We start from the raw sequence: 21055 nt of genomic DNA on the forward strand, positions 1-21055 counted from the left end.
ACAACAGCAGTGCATCTCCGTCGGCTTGATTTAGCTTAATACAAGTATTCACTTCCTTTTCTGTAGATTACAGCCTGCGAAAGATTAAATGAAGTTCTTGGTTACTCTTGGTCAGTGCAGAAGAAATACTGCCAGCTAGCAGGAAAATGACAGTATTTTATTTTCTTTAACTACAAACATGTGAGTTGTGAAAAGCAATGGGAATGTGTCCCTGTGCAACTGTTAAATAAAGGGCTGGTGGGTCAAACGCACTCAGGGACGCGCTTCAAATTGTGATGATGTAAACAAAATCTCCACTAAAAATTGAAGGGATTTCTTCGCAAACCCTCTTGAATGTTGCAGGAAATCCTCGTGTTTTACTCGTGTGGAACTACAACAAGTAAACAATTAAGTACCTAAGTCAATGTCCAAGAAAACCATCTTCACGTGTGGAATTTTTCTTTAACTGGCTGTTGGGAGAATTCATTTCTACACCCGTTGTATCCTTAGCAAAAATATTTTAAAATTAGAACACAGATTTGTTGGAGAACTTGACAATCCTTGACAATCATTAAATGAGCATTATACAAATGTGTGTTGATATTTTTAATATGTACCTTAATTGTAATATATATATACATAATTGCTTTGATATGGATGTTCATTTGAAGGAATTGAGGAAACTATGAAAGATCGCAGAACAACCAAAGATACATTTGGGCATCTGCTATTGGTAAAGATGAAAGAGTACTGTAAGTGTGAAGCTTGCAGACACACGAGAGAAAAAATCAGTTTTAATGCACTTCATTAAACTGATGGTGTGCTTATCAATTGTGCATAAAATGTACATAGCAGAAGACGGTTTCGATCCATTGACCTCTGGGTTATGGGCCCAGCACGCTTCCGCTGCGCCACTCTGCTGACAGTGGCTGCTGAGTGATTCAACAAAACTGCTCTATCTTTGATTTCTAAAAGTGCGTCCGAGATGAAAAGTCTCAACGGTAAACTCAGACGTCACTTTGAGCACTTGGTCTTTCAAAGTACAAATCATCACACACTGCTCTACATGGGCGTGTCTTCAATATCGTTGAGAACCAAACCTTCTGCTTTCCAAGGCAACTGATTCTTTCGTCGTTAATTCCCAAATCTTCACTGAGAATCAGTGAAACGAAAATCAAACACATGTACATACTGTACTCGCGTCGTAGCGTAAACGAAAAATGATGGAAGCATTTGAGAAATAACAGGAGTAGTCTGAACAGCTCCAGCCTATCAACTGCTTTACAAAGTGATCGCTACCTCCACACCCAGTTTATAACACTGAAAATGATTCAGCAAGCACAGCAAAGTTCTAAAACCAGCGAATGCATCTGCATACATAAGATGTCAATTTTTCAAAAGTAAAATCTTCAGCTTTGAAAGATTGTCATTCATACAGTATATACTCATTTTTCTCTTTTTTACATTTTCGAGAAACAAACTGTCTTGTAATTAAGGCTGCATTAGAAAATGTGTATCTTGGTTTGCTAAATTAAAATCGGCACATCCCAGTGGGCAAAAGATGTAGAATATACAGTACGACTATTAAACGCATACCAGACGTGTAAATGTGCTCCGTAACTGGTCTAGAATGAAATTCTAATATACGTGTATCGTTATACGTCAATTAGACATCTATGATTATATGTTTATTATACATAAATGGTTGGAGTTCTATTACACGGATACATTTAGACGACTATTGTAAATATATAAAGGTCTATTATACATCAAAGAAAGAATTTTATAGGTGTAGAAACAAGTAAATAAAGCCAATGATTTGTTTTAGAAATTTATTCTTAAAATATACAATTATTCACACCTGAAAAATATATAGTTCAAATTATACATTATATACAATATTGTAATCAACAAATGTCTAATCATCATGAAAAACACAACTAGTAAACTTCAGTTACAAATTCTAGTAACATGGCAATATATATATATAGTAATGACAAACACAAACTAATTACATGAACACGCTACTATTTAACTCAAAACCACATTTCGATTCAAATATAAATTTTAAAATTTACAACTTCTGTATTTTCACGAAAATATTATTAATGTAGGACAAACGCTACTTTCTAATAAAGACAGAAACTGTTTTGTGTCTCATGGTGATCCTTCTCTCGATACTAATGAAATGTTTAATATGATCCCTCGAGAAAAAAAAGGAGTCAATTTCTGCCTGGAATGATTGATGCCCCATCAAACATTTTGTAATATCCCTGGAAGTTTATACAGTAGAATCCTGGTTCGTAGCTTAAATTCAAGGTAAACAAGACTAAGGAAACGAGTTGGAAACTTGATGTCGAAGTGGGATTTAAATCACCCGGAACATTTCACTACATTGGGCAGTATGTGCAAGAGAGCAATGTCTGATGTCCTTCGATAGCTCAGTTGGTAGAATGGAGCAGTGTAGACTCAATGGGGAATCCTTAGGTTGCTGGTTTGATTCTGGCTTGAAGAAAGGTGCTTTTTATGTACTTTAATCAAAGAGTTAAAAGAGGGAATCTGTTTCATTCAGACATTGATCAAAAGCTCAATAAACGACGAAGCAGAGGCTCCTGTTCCGAATTCAGCCCACGTCTGATTGTCTTGTTTTGGCCAAGATCTGATCTTTGTATTAAGGGACTACACTGTCTGCTTTGTAATTCAAAAATACATACAAATGTCAAGTTTTTTTGTAGATATAAAGGTGTTCTCTGTTTTCAAAGGATAATTGGCATAATGATTTGGTATTGATTTTGTATCGTTGTATTATAAAGTTTGTGCTTTCTGTGTTTTTATCGTATTGTGCAAGCACGGCACACATCTGTTTATACTAGCGGTGAATTGTACATTTTTATTAAGTAAAAGCTACTGTGCACTTCTGGGAGTATAACAGGTTCGATATAAAGTGGCAAAAATATAAAAGGGGAAAATACCCCAGACTGCGTGTAAAGCCCTATTGTGACTGTTTTAGATAAAAATGGCGTACTGTGCACGAAATGTTGCAGAAACACAATCTGATATTTTGATCATTATTATTTTAATAATTTGATCAAATTGAGGCCCAGGTCCCTATCCCTCGGGAGGGGGATCAGAATACCTCCTGGGTATCCCTGCCTGTCGTAAGAGGCGACTAAAATGGTTGCGTCAGGAAGGGCATCCGACGTAAAACCATCTTGCCTAAACCATGGTTGCAAAGAACACAAAGCACATACCGGATCGGCCGGGGCCCGGGTTAACAACGTCCGCCATTAGTGCTGTGTCCCAACAGGGTACTAATGGAAATTATGCTACTGTGGGGAAAACTGTAGAGTGGGGGCTACAGAAAAGAAACAAGGTGAAGGGGCCTGGAAGGAATGTTAAGTCAATGAGAGTGGGGAGTTGGAATGTTGGCACCATGACAGGGAGAGGGAGAGAATTGGTTGAAACTATGGCAAGGAGAAAAGTGGAGATCTTGTGTGTGCAAGAAACCAAGTGGAAAGGAAACAGCTCAAGACACCTAGGAGAGGGATACAAGATTCTATATGCTGGAAAGAGTACCAAAATGAATGGAGTGGGTGTGATAGTGTGCAAAGACCTAGCAGACAAGATAGTGAGGGTGGTTAGACACTCAGACAGGATTATCAATGTACAGGTGGCTTTTGAGAGTGGGTTATGGAATATCATCTCTGTATATGCACCACAGGTAGGAAGACCACAGGAGGAAAAGGATAGCTTTTTGGAAGATCTCGAAGAAGTGGTTAGCAGAATCCCAGGAAATGAAATGGTGGTAATTGGAGGAGACTTCAATGCACATTTAGGAGAGAAATGCCCAGATTATCCAGATGAACATGGTCAGAGAGGGCCAGGAGAGAGAAATGAAGAAGGAGGAAGGCTACTAGAAACACTCCAAGCTCTTGAATTGTTTGCAGTGAACACAGGGTTCACGAAGAATTATGAGCAAAAGGTGACATACAGGAGTGGAGGCCATGATACCCAAATAGATTACATATTAGTGAGAAGAATTGATAGAGCGAAAGTCCAAGATGCTAAAGTCCTGCCCTATGAGGCTGTTACCAGACAACACAGGCTACTGGTGATGGACATCACAATATTGAAGGAGCGAAGAATAAGGCAGAGGAAACACCCAGCACGAACAAAAGTGTGGAAACTGAGAGAAAACAAAGTAGATTTCAACAGGCTGGTGAAAGAAATGAAAAACAACACAGAGGAAACAGAGGAGCCTTCAGTTGAAGAAGAGTGGACTGAGATGAGCCACATCCTAGAAGAGGCTGCTACCAGGGTTTGTGGAAAGACAAGAGGAGGCAGACCGAGGGAAAATGAAGAGTGGTGGTGGGATATGGAAGTTCAGGAAACACTGAAGGAAAAGAAAAAAGCATACAAGGCACTGAAAAATGGCACTGGAGAATTACAAGAATATAAGAGACTAAAGAAGGTAGCAAAAAGAAGTGAAGCAAGAGCAAAGGAAAGAGCCTGGAAAGAATGGTATGAGAAACTTGAAACAAAGGAAGGAGAGGACCAAATCTACAAGATTGCTAAACATAGAGCGGGACAGAAAAAAGATATTATCCGGGTGGCGGTACTCAAGGATGGAGAAGGCAGAGTCTTGATTAAAGAAGAACAGATCAAGCAAAGATGGCTGGAGTACTTCAAAAATCTGTTAAATGTAGAAAATGAGAGGGAGAACCTAGTGGAGGCAGACGTAGTGTGTGGACCAATCCAAGAAATTTCAGTAAAGGAAGTGACAGAAGCTATCAAAGAGATGAAAGTGGGCAAAGCAACTGGACCATCAGGAATAGCAGCAGAACACTTTAAGAACCTCGATGAAGAGGGGATTCAGTGGCTGACGAGATTGCTAAACAATATTGCAAAGGAAGAGAGAATTCCAGAAGAATGGACAAAAAGCAGTATGGTTACCATCTACAAGGAGAAAGGAGACCCAATGGAGTGTAAAAACTATAGAGGAATAAAACTTCTGGAACATGGATTGAAAATCCTGGAAAAAATTCTGGACAAGAGACTCAGGAAGATAATCAGGATCCACAACTCACAATTTGGATTCTCAGCGGGGAAAAGCACAACAGATGCCATTTTTGTGATGAGACAGTTACAGGAGAAGACACTAGAGAAAGGGAAAAAGCTGTATGTGGCCTTTCTGGACTTGGAGAAGGCATATGACCGTGTGCCCAGAGAGGTGGTGTATTGGTGCTTGAGGAAGAAAGGAGTACCAGAAAGCATGGTGAAGTTAGTTCAAGCAACCTATAGAGATGCAACTACGAAGATGATAACACAACAGGGAGAGACAAAAGAGTTTGAAATCACAGTTGGAGTACACCAAGGATCAGCACTAAGTCCTTTCCTTTTCATAAACATTATTGACACACTGACAGAGGAGGTAAGAACAGAAGTGCCTTGGGAACTCATCTTTGCTGATGATGTGGCACTGATGGCAGACTCAGAAGTAGAACTACAGGAGAAAGTGTTCAAATGGCAGAGGAGTCTGGAAAAGGGTGGACTGAAAATGAATGCAGAAAAATCTGAAATAATGGTAATGGAGAGAAGAGGAGATACTATGACCAATGTTGAGGAGACAAATGGAGGAAAACTGAAACAAGTTGATGACTTTAAATACCTTGGATCAAAACTGGTAAAGGGAGGATAAACACTGGAGGCAGTAAAACAAAGAGTGAAAGCTGGATGGAACAAGTGGAGAGAAATAACTGGAATAATCTGTGACAGGAAAATTCCCAGAAAGTTAAAGTGCAAAATGTACAAGACTGTGATTAGACCTGTACTACTATATGGAGCTGAATGCTTGGCAGTTGGAAAGAGGGAAGAGAACTTGATGAGAAGAACTGAAATGAGGATGTTGAGATGGATTCTGCAGATTTCAATGAAGGATAAGATCAGAAATGAAGAAATCCGTAGACGATGTAGGGTGGTGGATGTGGTTGAGAAGATGCGAGAGGCGAGGTTACGGTGGTATGGACATATCATGAGGAGGGACGTTGAGGAAGTAACAAAGAGGGTAATGGGATTTGAGGTGGAAGGTAACAGAGGAAGAGGCAGGCCTAGAAAGAGATGGATAGATTGTGTGAGAAAAGATATGGAGGTATGTGAAGTGAGTGAGAAAGATGTGCTCGACAGAGACAAATGGAGAAGAGCAACCAAAGCAGCTGACCCCAGGACAGTCTGGGACTAAGGCTGTGAAAAAGAAGAAGAAGAAGAAGAGGCCCAGGTCCCAAATCTTCAGTTCTGATTTTTTAAGTGATATCTTTCCTTCCTGTCGTGGAAGTCACACGATGTGAGCAATTGTTTTTTTTTTTTAACGTTACGATCCAAAGAGCCTCAGACGCACTGTAACCAAACCAGGATGGATTCTGCTGGGAGCCGGACTGAGCTCATTCTCACTGCCTGTGCTGAAAACAGAATCAGCTCTTCCCCGAATATCGTTTACAGCTGCTGGATGGTGCTCTGCGTTTTACTGCTCCGGCAATTACTTTGACGAAAGACAGATCACTTGGGCGCTTTTAACCTTCTCGCAGCTACGGGCGAGACTGATGCTCGCGATATGAAGGCACCCGCTGGTACACATTCTCTAACTTTCACAATTGCGACAGACTTCGCTTTTAAAAAAAAAAAAGTAGATATAGCCCTGAAAAAAGCATTAGCTTTATCAGTTTTTACATTAATCTATTTTGAATCAAATATTGATTTTTTTTATTGGATTTTACATTATAATAATAATCATCATCATCATTATTTCTTACACTTATATAGCGCTGTTCTGGATACTCCACTCAATGCGCTTTACAGGTAATGGGGACTCCCCTCCACCACCACCATTCTCCTGAATGCTGACAGAGAGTCAGGACCTCAGTTTTACGTCTCAGCCGAAGGACGGCACCTGTTTACAGTTTAGTATCCCCGTCATTGTACTGGGGGTATTAGGACCCGCATGGACCGCAGGGTGTGCGCCCAGCGACAAAAACCAGACGTGTGTCGGGCTCGGCTGCGAGCAGGACAATGACGTCACGTGGACAAAGTAGAGGAAATCAAAACGGTTCTATAAAAGACCTGTGTCAGCTGTCGGTTTGCACTCTGGACTCTAAATCCTCCGATCCGATTTTAAATCTCTCTAATACCTGAGCTGCGGCTTCTTCCCAGTATTTATTCGTATACTTATTATGTGTAAGTGTATAGATGAAACCTTCATATATTGTTCAGTTTAAATCAAAATGCTTTACCACTACAAGAGAGAAGTATAGTATGAAGGATGGGACAAATTTATGATTTCTTGGAACAAAACGGTTTTTATTTGCATTCGAAATGAAGCGGAATTTTAGCGCGACACACAAACCCTTTGTCTTTTTTAGAGTGATTTTTAAACAGACACAAATGTAGAAAACGTGTTTTTTTAGCCCTACAATACCAGTGTCAGTGGCGTAATGAATAACGCGTCAGGCCTCGCGTCAGAAAATTAGAGGTTCGACTGCCGTCTGGCTTGTTGAGTTTATACCACTTACATTCCTTTATATAAATGAACTGCACCTGAAAGCTATAGAAAACACTTTGGGTAAGTTGTCTGCAGCCTCATGCGAATTTCGACAACTTACCCAAAACAGTGTTTTTTGGAGATCAGCTCCAGCTCTGAACTCAATTCCAATGAAAAAACTGGAGTTGTGTGCATCCGTCCATGAACATCAACTGCTGTTTTTCTATGCGTAATTTAATCGCAAGCACTTAAAAGATGCAAAAAGATTTCAAAGAAAACATAATTGAAAGACAGTCGAGTAAGGAGGTAGAAAAACACACTCCCCTGTTGAATAATCAACCAGTCGCCCATGTGACTGGATATAAAAATACATTATTCATTTTGCCCAGTCTCTGGAAGCTTCGATGCGATTATTTTCCCTTCCTTATTTCTTCATTCCCATGAATTTACTTTGTAGTAGAAGAAACACGAAAGTGGGAAACTGCAGGCATTCTTTGTGAAGGGTGGATTGTGTTCAGTGAACATATGCACATCTTTACGTCAGTTCTACAACCTGCACCCTAGGGGATGTAGCTCAGTGGTAGAGTGCATGCTTTGCATGTATGAGGTCCTGGGTTCAATCCCCAGCATTTCCAGGTGTCTTATTATTGTGCTCACATCGCAATCTTCTGTTGAGTGAGAACTCTTTGCTCGTGTTCATAGAGAGACAGGTTTACACAATTACACTCTACAAAAGTGCTACAGTGTTGCTCTACTGTTTAAAATGTACCTCCAAAGCATTTTGTTCTGTTAACTACCAAATGATTTGAACTAATTTAACGTCATATTCAGAAAATCCAGAGAAGGTCATCAGACTTTTAGTGGCTGTTGAAGAAAACACCTGTTGAGTCTCACTAGGGATTTCTTGAGAGATCATTCAGCGAGCGAGTCCTCCCTCTGAACTCCGCACTGAGCTGAAAGCTGTGCGAATTCCTCACTGTGTGTCCTGTACTGTTACATGTGCTTTCGTGTAGGTGTGGAGCACAGCAACAAGAACACCTTGAACTTTTTCCGTATGTGAAGGAAAAGGCAAAAGAGCATGAAAAGTATTGAGTGTATAAAATATCTATGGTACAACCCGAGAATAAACTGATGGACTAAACAACAACATTTGATGATTAAAGAGATTCAAGAAACACAATCATCCACACACGAGCTTGGATCCTGAACACTTAAGTTAATTGACAAAGCGAAGGATATAACCTGTAAACTCTCTTCATGTCTTATACTTTATTAAATAAAACAATTTCTTACTTTCTTAATAATTTCTTACTGTTGATGGACAATTTATTGAATTTTTGCAAAATCACAATTACAGCTTTTTCAGTTAAACTGTTATTCACATACTCTAACGTAGATAAACGTTAGTGTCTTCTGATGTGTGAGACATTTTCTCAAAAAAAATATTTGTTAGTCTCTCTGGAGGCTGCAGACGGTGTTTAGAGAAAGAATTTCAAAAAGACAGGCTCCCTAAGCTTAACATCAATGCAGAAAAAAATGTTTTCTCAACAGAAATGCTCTTTGGCACTTTCAGCTTTACATAGGGAGCAACGTCTGCCGAAATCACATATGAGCCAGTGCACGTTGTAGTGTGCCAGCAACTACATTTAATATTGGCTGTGGTGGTGAGCTGTTTTTGTCTGTGAAAGCAGTTGTCTGTGATACTTCACGCCGAATCATCGGCAGGGGTAAAGCTTATTAAATATTTGCGGATAGCGCTCCATCAGAAATAACTTATCCAAGTTCAAAAGAGATCATAGGGTTTACATCAAGCAGTCACAAAACATACCTCACATGTCAAATTTAAATGGGGAATTGATTTTGCTTCATGACGTTGTTCCTGTGGTTGCGTTGGTTACATAGGTGAACGGTCTTCCACATTCTACTAGAGTATCCACTGGGTTGCCTTTATCCATTATCTTGGAAAGAATCTGTGCTTCAACTAAAAAGAAAAATCATCAGTACTGTCGTTTTTTTCTGTGCGTACAGCCATCACTTAAAGCATATAACAATCCGTTCAATCCCCCGCATCTCCAGGTGCTTTATATTACTGTGCTCACATCACAGTCTTCTGTTGAGTGAGAACTCTTTGCTCGTGTTCATAGAGAGACAGGTTTACACAATTAAACTCTGGCACACTCGAAGTGCTACAGTGTTGCTCTGCTGTTTTAAATGTACCTCCAAAGCATTTAGTTTTGTTAACTACCACCTGATTTGAACTAATTTAACGTCATATTCAGAAAATCCAGAGAAGATCATCAAACTTTACGTGGCTGTTGAAGAAAACACCTTTTGAATCTCACCAGGGATTTCTTGAGAGATCATTCAGCGAGCAAGTCCTCCCTCTGGACTCCAAACATTTTGGGTTAAACTGTTATTCACATACTCTAACGAAGAGAAACGTTAGTGTCTTCCTGTGTGTGAGCCCATTTCTCAAAATATAAAAAAAATAAAAGTTATATAAATTGAATTGTTCTACTTTTTAGGCTTGCATAGTATTATTAATATTTCAGTTAAATCTTTTCTTCTGTAGTAATATGAGTTGATATTAATATTAGTCCTGATTTATAATTTTTTGTCATGGTTGATCTTAAGTTATTTTGTAATTAGTTTCAGTTTTGAACATTAGTTTCGCGCAGAGAAGCTACCAAAACTGGTAATGTTCATATAATGTGTAATGCAATAGCAGCATTTTGGGTTGAAAACAAAAAGTATATCTTGGTATGAATCCTAACACTTCATAAGTAGCATTCTTGGATTACTCGCTTCAGATAAAGTTGTCTATACATCATAGATTTCTACTCAATCAATATCAGCAGTGTTATCACTACAGAACGCTAAATATAGATCCTGGCAATACGTGAGATCTTCGTAAGAAAATCCAAAATACTACGGAAGGAATCAAATTTATACGTTTCTTTGGATCGAGAAGATGATCATTATGAGACTCAAAACATGCCTGTCTTTTCTTTTTTCGAGGACACATGGATTATTGAGGTGTAAAGATGGGTTCAAAACTAAAATCACCTTCTATCGCTGCTGTTTCCTTAAATCCTTCAACTGATCATCGATATCGAGGAATAATATTATATAATTTCTTCAAATCCTTCAACTGATCATCGACATAGAGAAATAATATTATACAAATTGTGGTTTTCTGTTAATTGCCAATTTGACTGTAATTACATCTTCGTTTACAGATGTCTTGCATGTATCACAAGGTATGAAAGCTGTCGTGCGTCCTCAGTTAAAATGTTTTAAAAAGTACGACAAAAGTACAACATGCTTAAGAACATTTATGGTTGCATCCATATTAAAATGAAGTTAAATGACTTGCTTGCGAAGCACCAAGCAGCCTTGAATGGTTCCCGGAAATCAAATATACAGTACAGATGGATTCAGAGTGTGCTTTCCAACTTTTGTGCAACATTTTCTTTTGACAGGGCAGAGTTGTCTTCACAATCTGGGTTGATTAAAAAGGTGTGACATCAGTGTTAAACAGCTTTCCTTCTTGGGGAACAAAGGTTGTGTTCCATATTTCTAACTATTTTGGTTTCAAGATCGCAATTTAGTGTGAAACATAAAAGCCAGCTGGATAAGCTTGATTAATTCCCCTCATGGGATCAATAAAGTGTCTATCTATAAATCTCTTACACGTCATTTACAATGGCCTTTCAACTAATAGCCCGTGCAGGGATCAAACCCCAGCTGTTGGTACGAGTTGCATAAGACCCTGTAACGCGCAGATAAGAAACTAACCTCTGCTTCTTTATTATATACACAGTGAGCTATATTTGCCAGCCTACTACCCCCTGCGGGCTCTGTATTTGATTGCGGTACAAGACCGGCCGTGGAGATAAAGTGAGATGGGTGTGTACTTTAAAAGGCTCATAGCGTCCCTGGGAGGGCTCAAACCACCACCCTTTTTGTTAACAACCGAGCCACAAAGATTCATGTACAGCTTAACACTCCTTGGTCTCAGTGAAAATGATACAAAATCTCTCTTTAGCTCACGGGGCTAGGTCGCTGCAGAGAGACGCGGGAGTCCCGGGTTCGAGCCTCAGTCGGGATGATGCGGTAAGGGCGCCCACCTGAGCCCCCGTTGCGTTACAATACTTTGAAAATGAACTTGGATATTTAGAGTCAGATGTGCTACCGTTGCACCATGGTGTACTTAATTAAAAAATAACAGAAAAACAGTCAGTGTTCCTGGATCTGTTATTGAGAACAACACCTGCACAAGAGCTGCACAGGAAGAATAAAATGTGGTCTGGGATGAAGAGACTCTCTTCGGAAGAGCGGCGCTCTTCACAGGATATTTTTTTTTTGTGAAGTTGATTTGTCTCCTTTGGGGAATTCAAAGGCGCGAACAGCTATGACCTCGTGGCGCGAAGATAGCATGTCTGACTCCAGATCAGACGGCTGCATGTTCAAATCACGTTGAGGTCTGCTTTTAGTTTTTCAGGTTCTGCTCGTCCTGAACACGGAATTCAAACCATGTAGTTGAATTCTATCTGTACACCACATAGATAATCTAAACAAAATAGAGCCCTACTGGACATACAGTTAGGATCTCACACAGCGAATACCCTTGAACACAAGAGAGAAGGCACAGTTCACATCTGGGAAACATCACATCCGTCTTTAGAGACAGCTACATCAGAGAATGGAATCCCGGAAGTTTCAAATAACTTCTTTTAATACAGGTTCAAGCAAACCTGAAAGTTAGGGAGTTTCCGGACACTTTTGTTTTATTAAAAAGTGTCTGAAGCCTGAAAATGTAATTTGAAAAAAAAAACGCTATTGGACATTAGCAGGTACTTTTTGTAACGATTTGCTATTTCATGCTGGAAAACAAAGGAAACAGACCCAATGTTTGCTTTCAGGTGCGGTTCATTACATAATAGACATCTATTACTGAGGAGCTTGAATAAAATTTACACGAGGCAGGTAGAAGTCGAACCTACAATCTTATGATCCAAAATCAGATGCGTTATTTATTAAACTGCTGGTATTTCACATAACCGGAATTCCCCCATAATATACTCAGCGTCGCCCCGTCTAAAATTTCAAAGTGAGAAACGTGTTTTCTGATTTTTTATGAGTTTTAAAATATTATCTCTTTAAATCAGACAAAGGGTTTATGTTTCGCACTGAAATTCCGATTGATTGAGAATTCAAAGAAAGACTGTTTTCTTCCACAACACCGTATAATTATTACATCCACTAGACTCTCCAACTTCTCCAGACCTTGGTGGGTGAGCATTTACTCCGATAAATTAGGTCACGTATCATGTTAAATCACCTCTTCTCAACACAACATTTCCTTGTGCACGTTTTCTCTATGAAAAAAGACATTTTTCCCTTGCACGATTTCTCGTTTTTTTATCAAAGCGTACAGAAATAAAAAAGAAGAAGAAATAGTGTTGCAAACGAACTCTGTCGCCCTTGGGAGATGTCAAACGCATTGGACATGAAAAATGCCGGATAAAAGCCAGTTCTCTTCGTTTCTCAGTGTCGGGGCTGCTACTGTATGTAAAAGAGGCAATTTGCTCTGAGAGCAGGTTCAGCGCTTTCTGAACGCAGATGTCTCAGAGCGGTGTGTCCAAGTGGCTGTAAAAGGTAATGGAAGTCCTGTCACCGTAGCTTAGTTGGTTAAAGTGCCTCTTTATTGAACAAAAGCACCGGTTCAACTCACAGCCGTGTCTTTCTTCCTATCTTGTAGTACAGAACGTACCATTTTGGGCACTCACAAAGGGCTTGATTTCGATAAATGCATGTGTTCATTTCCTTTCTGGAAAACTTGTTTTTGATGAAATTCACACAGCTTGCGAAACATTAAATTCAGTTCTTGGTTATCAGTGCAGAAGAAATATTACCGGCTGGCAAAATAAACGGTAAGAGATTTTTTTTTCTGATTCGAGGAAAGACTCCGCTCGTCAGTCTCTGTGGCGCAATCGGTTAGCGCGTTCGGCTATTAACTGAGAAGTTGGTGGTTCAAGTCCACCCAGGGACGGGTTTCTTTTGCGATGTAAACATTGTTTTCGCATAGGTCGATTGGATTTCTCAGCTAAACCATAGCCATTTTAATATTTGTAGGAAATGCGACTGTTCAACACGTGTCAAAAATGTCCAATAATGCCCAACATCGCAACTCCCCAGACAACATCGCAACTCCTCTGGTGAAATATTTTAAAAATACAATGCAGATTTGTTTGAGAACTTGACAAGCATTGTTTTGTTAGCACTGTGCAGTTGGATTTTGATATTTACCTTAATTTTAAACTGTAAATACTGTACAATTTATTGTAATTGTGTTGTAATATTAAAATATGTTAGCTGAGGATGCAAAAGGGTGAAAGGGAAAGGTCAGAGGGTACAGTAACAACAAGGTTTGGACTGGTGGAGGTGGTAGGGGTGTTGATGGTTTTTCTCTGTAGAGGATGATTGAGTTTTTTATCCTTCTCTGAAGTGAGAAACTGGAAGAGTTGGGAGTTGAGAGATCTGATGAGGTTAGTTATAAAAGGAAGTTGATGTGGAGCTGTTAGCCGTAAGAATCCCTTAATGTCTTTGATGTTGTCATCAAAGATAAACTGCAGTAAGCAAAGATAAAAAGAAAATTATCTTTGCATACTGCCCTGTCTTTCTAACACCTGAAGAAGGCTCCACGGCCAACACGTTGTGTTTCCTTTCTTCTCTTTTCAGCTTGGAATAACCCTTTACTTGTTCCTTTGCAGCCTACGCATGCTGACGCAGCTACTCACCTGATATTTAACATTCCTATAATCACAACTATGAATGTCCACTGTGGGTATTTTTTCCATGATTATTTATTCTGTCATTGAAGCATATTTTATGTCATACCGAAGTGTCATAATCACTGAATTTTTTTTTTCATTTAGAAAGTAAGAAAATGATAAAGCACTATGAATTGCATTAAGCCTGTTCTGATCTGATTCTATATACTTTAACATGCCATGTTCACAATGTCACAATTCAGAAATGCAACAGTGAAGTGTTGTAATTAGCAATGTACATAGTGTCGGAACATTGAGATGTTTTGGTAATGAGGAAGGAGGGACATGCCATGTTCACAGGGTCATATTTAAAAAAATGGCACAGTAAAATTTCCTAAAGTTCAGGATTTTGATAGTCTGTTCCATTGTCTCTCACACCTCAGTGTCAGAATTTTTAGATGTTTTTATAACCAGGGGTAGGTTTATAGCAAGAAGCAGAAAGTGCAATCACCCGTTGCTCATCCTCGGTTAACCATATATTCTCATATGCCATGTTCTAAATGTCCCATTTATAAAAAGTTCTTGTAAAATGCAAGATTTTAAGACTTTTTATGATCAGAAGGCAAGGTCGTGGTAAATATGCAGAAAGTGCCTGTGAACTTATGTTTTGCCTTTGTCTTATTTACTTATTGTGTTTGTGTTATTGTGAGTTTTGAAAATTGGTTTACAATTTTCTGAAATGTGTTTCACACAAAAATGTTATTCGGATAGTCACTACTTACATATTCCCCTTTACTGAGGATAAATACAGTAATCCATCCCGATTAGTACTTTTAAAAATTACTGTAAAGAGCCATCTACAGGCGAAAGGCGGCATAACATCACAGCAGCAGCATTTAAGGCAAAAGAAGAAGCTGGCGAATAAGAAGCCAGCTTCAGCCTCGTTAATGCAATACCATTGGGTGAAGTGGAAAAATATTTCTTGCTCTGAATCCTAACATTTTTATAGGAGGTGTTCTAGTACTTCTTGCCTCAGATAAAATTGCCAATACACTTAATTTCTACTCCATCAATATCAGCAGTGTTATCGGTACTGAGTCCTAAATGTACGTCCTGTCATCCTATAAAATGTCAAAAGTTTCGACTGCACTCAACTGATCAAATTTCTCTTTGATGACAGTTATAATTTTATCCAAAATACATCCGAAACAAATTTGCACTGTTTTTTTTTTATCCAGAAGAGCATCATCATGAGACTCAAAACATACCTGTTTTTTCTTCTTTCCAGGAGGAAGGATCATTCAGATGCAAACATTGGTCCAAAATCAATGTACTCTCCTATCGCTGTTGCTTCTTTAAATCCTTCATTTGAACGTCGATATTGAGGGATGATATTGTACAAATTGTGGTTTTCTTTTAAAGCAAATTATATTAAAATATGAGCCTCTGTTATAGTTGTCTTGGAAGTTTCGGAAGGTATAATAGACCCCCTTGTGCCCTCAGCTAAAATATGATAAAATACAACAAAATGTATTTACATAGAACAGAATTTATGGTTACATGTATATTACAATTAAGATAAATATACAAAAGTTTTAAAATACAAATGTACAGTCCTAGCATAATCATGCTGTCCAACTGTCTTTTTTGCTTGTCAAGTTCTCCAACAAATCTTTGTCGTAATTTTAAATATTCTAACTAAGGATGCATCGAGAGCATAAATGAATTCTTCTGCTAGTTCGAAGATCAAAGTCCTTGGCTGAATATGATGTCCTTGAATGTTGGTCATTATTGGCCATTCCCAGTGATATTGACTTAAATACTTAATTGTTTAACAAAAACATTCACATTTCTTGCAAATATCAAGTGGGTTAAGGTTTTGCTAAGAAATCCAAATAAGTAGAGATGAGGTATACATTGCAATAATGAGAAGTGCATTTCTGGGTGGGCTCAAACCACTAACCTTTCAATTAACAGAGACTCATGTGTGTCCCTTTTCTCCATTTGCAAGCTTAAAAAAAAGAAAATAATGCTTTTTTTACCAGCCTGCAATATACAAGGCAAGATTTGTATTTCATCTTTCACAAGCTGTATGAATTTCATGAAAAGCAAGTTGTTCCAGAAAGAAAATGAAAACTTGCGTTAAACAAAATCAAGCTGTACGTAATCATCCATAGTGATACATTTTGTAAGACAAGAAAGGAAGAAAGGCACTGCTGGGATTTAAACTCAGCATCTCCTGTTTAAGAGGAAAGCATGTTAACCAAATCATCAAAGTGCCATCAGTGTATCAACACCATGTCTGAGTCAGTGATTTTAGCTGACTGTCACTGGAGGACAGTTCATCGTGAACAAGTCAGCCTGCATAATGAGGGGGAAGAGACTGACTTCTGTGATGCAGTATCGACAGATACTAACCTTCTGTCCAACTGTTCTCTGCTGCATTCTGGATTAGCAGGTAAATATTGGTTTCCATGCGTGTGTAGGGGTTTTGTGTATTTACTGGGACAATTATTAATTGTAGCAGTAAGTCACAAAATGATTCTTTGAGGGCTATTAGAAATCCGACCTTGCGGGTTAACTCATTAACGCACACACACAGATACTAATACACTTATTAATACATAAAATGTGCATATAAACATAACAGATCTTAAGAGTGTGGGTTAGCAGAATACAAAAGGTATATATTAAATCATGAAGAGTTCTAAACCAAGAGGGACATACATTCAGTATACCATTCATTTAGACTGTTTCGTAAATAAACTGGGATTACAACTTCTACACTAGATACTCAAAAGCAAGTACATCACTCATAGGTATTAGATTGATATCAATTGTGGTTGAGGTAACAATTGAATTCTCGAGCTGTAATGCAGAATGTTGAATACTCATCCGATCTGTGTGGATTCAGATCTCCCGCGGACACAAAGAAGCAGTGGCAGGCTGTTGTTGTGTGCGGCTGGCAAGAAGAAGAGGAGGGAGAGATTCCTGCTGTGATGCGCTGCTGATGCTCTTTGAAGTTAGTGTTGGCTGAAACCAGCAGAGCTTGTGCACATGGAAAGTGACTGCGGGTCCAAGCCAGTCACACTCTTTAGATGGGAAGAAGACCAGTTCGTTCCCGATGTAGCGCTAGTCCTGAATCCTGAGATTCAGCTGTCGACAGTTCCAACCGTAGTTCACTCGTTGATCAGGCGAGCTTTGACGGTGGAGTACCGGCGGTTCACGGGGCTTGCTGCTGGGCTAACCTCGGGCGGATCCTTTGGTTATGCATGGGCAACCTCCGTTCTCGACTCTTAAAACAAAGTTAAGTCCTGGCACTCGGACACACTGGCCGTCACGTGATTGTCCGAGCTGAGTCTGAGAACATCCTGGAGGGGCACCTTCTGGGCATCGTGCTGCCTGTTTTATCTGGAGGAACTACGGTAGTTCAGTGGCTTAAAGTTCCGCGGGCATTCGAGACCCACGTGGGGTTACCCTGCCCTACCAGTTCCTGATTGGCTGATTGAGGTGGAGGATGAGTAACAGTGACCTCTGACCTTAGGGTTGTAAACCTTGGGATGAGCCTCTCCCATGGAATCTCCCAGACAGTAAGGCGCCAGAGATGACCACTTATTAGGGTGGCTGGTGAATCTCAGCCTTGGGAGCTGTTCCTTATCAGGAAAGCTAGAAAAACACCTTAAATGTGAACCAGATGGAATGGCCTCTCTGTATCCAGCTGCACTGAGATGAGGGAGAGAGGGACTGGCAAGGGAGCAGCAAACTTAATTCCTGTATTTTAAATACGCCTTGCCGCTACAGAAGTGTCCTTAGAAGAAAAATATCTTCTATGATAGTGGTACAGTCCATCACACTCCTCCTATAGCCTTTCAAAGAGAAAAAAAACTGACAACAAAGTATGTCTATGTGTGGTAATCAACCAGGTCTTACAAACATTCTTAAACCTTTCCACCTCCTTTCATTGCAAATGATTTGTACATGTTAGAAGGTTAATTTTGGCTTCTGATATTATGGTGGATTAAGAGTCCTGAAATCTTTGTAGAAGTACAAAGATGAAAGAAAGGGCAGTGTAATCATGGCCAAGAGAAGGCAAATGTTGGACTATCTGCTTGGATTGAATGGAGCAAAACCTAGGCAACTCCTAGAGCAGAACCTGCTTCATCCTTCAGACTGGGGTTTCTGAAGATCTGTACATTTGAACTTTCAAAGTGACTAAAGTAAAGGAGTTTTCCCTTTTTACCACATAATTCCCACTGATCAATACTAACAGAGAGCCTAATTCCAACCAGGATTCAATCACTGTCTCTCAGGCATCCGAGCAGTGGATTTCATGACTTCAGAAAGCCATCTTCACCACTGGAGAACTCAATGCTCTGAGGTTTACTGGCAGAGTCTCACACTGGGTAATGTTAGATGTTGATAAATAATGTCCTATGGAATTCTACTATTGATAAATTCTACTATGGAACTGCGATGTGTCTTGAAAAAAATCTTCTATGATAGTGGTACAGTCCAGCACAGCCTTTAAAAGAGAAAAAAAAAACAAGGTAAGTCTGTGGTGTAATCAACTAGGTCTTGCAAACATACTTAACCTCTTCCAGCTACCAACATTACAAATGCTGTTTACACATTAGATGGTTATTTTTGGCTTCTGATATTATGGTGGATGAAGAGCCCTGGAATCTTTGTAGAAGGACAAAAGACAGAAAGAAAGGGCAGTGTAACCATGGCCAAGAGAAGGGAAATGTTGGGGAGAGCTTTTTCATACACTTTTTATCATTGTTTTTCCAACCCAACAAAGATCAACATATATGAGCAGGCGTCCTGTGCCAAATCCAATCTGCCTTCCTTCCAAGCATACAGGAATGTGAGTGAATTAAGTATTGACATATGAAAATACACAAAAATATGCAATCACACTGTAGTGTGCTCTCTGAAGGCACCAGTTCTGTAGGGTTTGGGCATTTACTGGGACAATTATTAATTGTAGCAGTAAATCACAAAATTGATTCTTTTGATGGCTTTAGAATCCAACCATGCGACATAACTCAAACAACGCACACACACAGGTACTAATACACAAGGATACATTTATTAATACATAGAATATGCATATAAACCTAACAGATCTTATCGAGAGGGTTATCAGAATACAAAAGGTATATATTCAGTCAGTTACAAAGTGTTACACATATCAAAAGGACATACGTTCAATATATCATTCATTTAGACCGTTTTGTAAATGAACTTGGTTATAACTTCTACATTAGATACTCAAAACAAGTACATAACTCTTAGGAATTAAATTGATATCAACTGGTTGGGATAACAATTGAATTCTCGAGCAGTAATGCAGTGAAGTTGAATACTCATCCAATCTCTGGGGATTCAGATCTCCTGCGGACTCAAAGAAACAGTTGCAGGCTGTTGCTGTCCAATCCGCGCTCTCTGGCTCGGTGCCAGGCTGTGCTGTGCGGCTTGCGACGGTGCGCTGCTGATGCTCACTTACCGGCTATTTAGTGTTGGCTTTAACTAGCAAAGTTTGCTCACAGGAGAAAAGATGACTGTGGGTCCCAGCAAGTCAGGAAGAAGACCGGTTTGTTCCTGATGAAGCGCTAGTTCTGAATAGTGATTCAGCTGTCCACAGTTCCAACCTGTTCACGAGGCCTGCTACTGGTGCTAACCTCGGGTGGATCCTCTGGTTACTCTCTGGCAACCTCCGCTCTAGACTCTTAGAACAAAGGAAAGTTCTGGCACTCGGACACACTGGCCGTTCCGTGGTTGTCCGGGCTGAGTCTCAGGATGGTCAGGAGGCACGCTGTGAGAATGTCTTGCCTTTGGGAGCCTTCTGCTCCTGGGCTGTCCTGCCCTGGAATTCTCCTTTGAATTCCCTTTAGAAAAGTCCACAGAATTCTCCTGAATCTTACTACAGGCTCTCTGTGTTGCCTGTTTTTACCTGGAGGAACTTCAGCTCATTGATTGGCTGAAAGTTCCATGGGCATCAGAGTCCCACGTGGGTTACTCGGCCCTACCAGTTCCTGATTGGTTGATCAAGGTGAGATATGAGTCATTTACTCCTAACACCTAGGAATGCAGTCCAGATGTCCATCTGGCACTCCCTGGACAGAGAGGCGCCAATGGATGACCATTGATCATGATAGCCAGGCTTAGCTAAGTGCATCCCCCTTTGGGAGCTGTCCTAGGAAACCTTATCAAAGGAAACCTTAAATCAGCCTGCATGAATAGTTTCTCTGTGGCTGCACCACAGAGATGAACAGAGAGATGACCATTTGGGAAAGCTCAGAACACTTAATTCTTTCTTATTAATAAGCCTCGCCGCTACAACACATATGCAGTTTGAGCAAACATAAGACAATAACCAAGTACCACAAACTACCAGGCATCTAGTATCATTAGCAGTTCAGGTGGGGAGCTGCGTCACCATGTGTAGGCTGCAAAGGAACAAGATATAGGTCTATTCCAAGCTTAAAAGAAAAGAAAGAAAACAAAACATTTCAGCCGTGGAGCCCTCACACCTGAAGAAGGCTCCACGGCTGAAACGTTGTGTTTTCTTTCTTCTCTTTTCATGTCATTAGCCTTTTAGTTCCTGTCAAAATAAAATAGAAATGGATAACATTCTAGAGAGAGTTTGAAATACCAAGATACAATTTAAAACATATCTCTTCCACTACAACCACAATATTTTAGAGAGATCGTTGAACCTCACTGTTCTGACATGTCCGTTAGCCTCCGTCCTGCTTCAGCAATG

General features: G+C 39.7%; 2 non-coding genes across 2 annotated transcripts; both read left to right on the forward strand.

Annotated features, from left to right (window-relative positions):
• Window positions 1-8073: 8073 nt before the first annotated feature.
• Window positions 8074-8145, forward strand: trnaa-ugc (transfer RNA alanine (anticodon UGC)). The gene has a single exon. It is a non-coding gene; the product is annotated as a tRNA-Ala (tRNA).
• Window positions 8146-13491: 5346 nt separating this feature from the next.
• Window positions 13492-13565, forward strand: trnan-auu (transfer RNA asparagine (anticodon AUU)). Its single transcript has one exon. It is a non-coding gene; the product is annotated as a tRNA-Asn (tRNA).
• Window positions 13566-21055: the final 7490 nt, after the last annotated feature.

The sequence above is a fragment of the Lepisosteus oculatus genome, chromosome 14 (assembly GCF_040954835.1).
Source record: "Lepisosteus oculatus isolate fLepOcu1 chromosome 14, fLepOcu1.hap2, whole genome shotgun sequence".
In the NCBI taxonomy this organism is placed as follows: domain Eukaryota; kingdom Metazoa; phylum Chordata; class Actinopteri; order Semionotiformes; family Lepisosteidae; genus Lepisosteus; species Lepisosteus oculatus.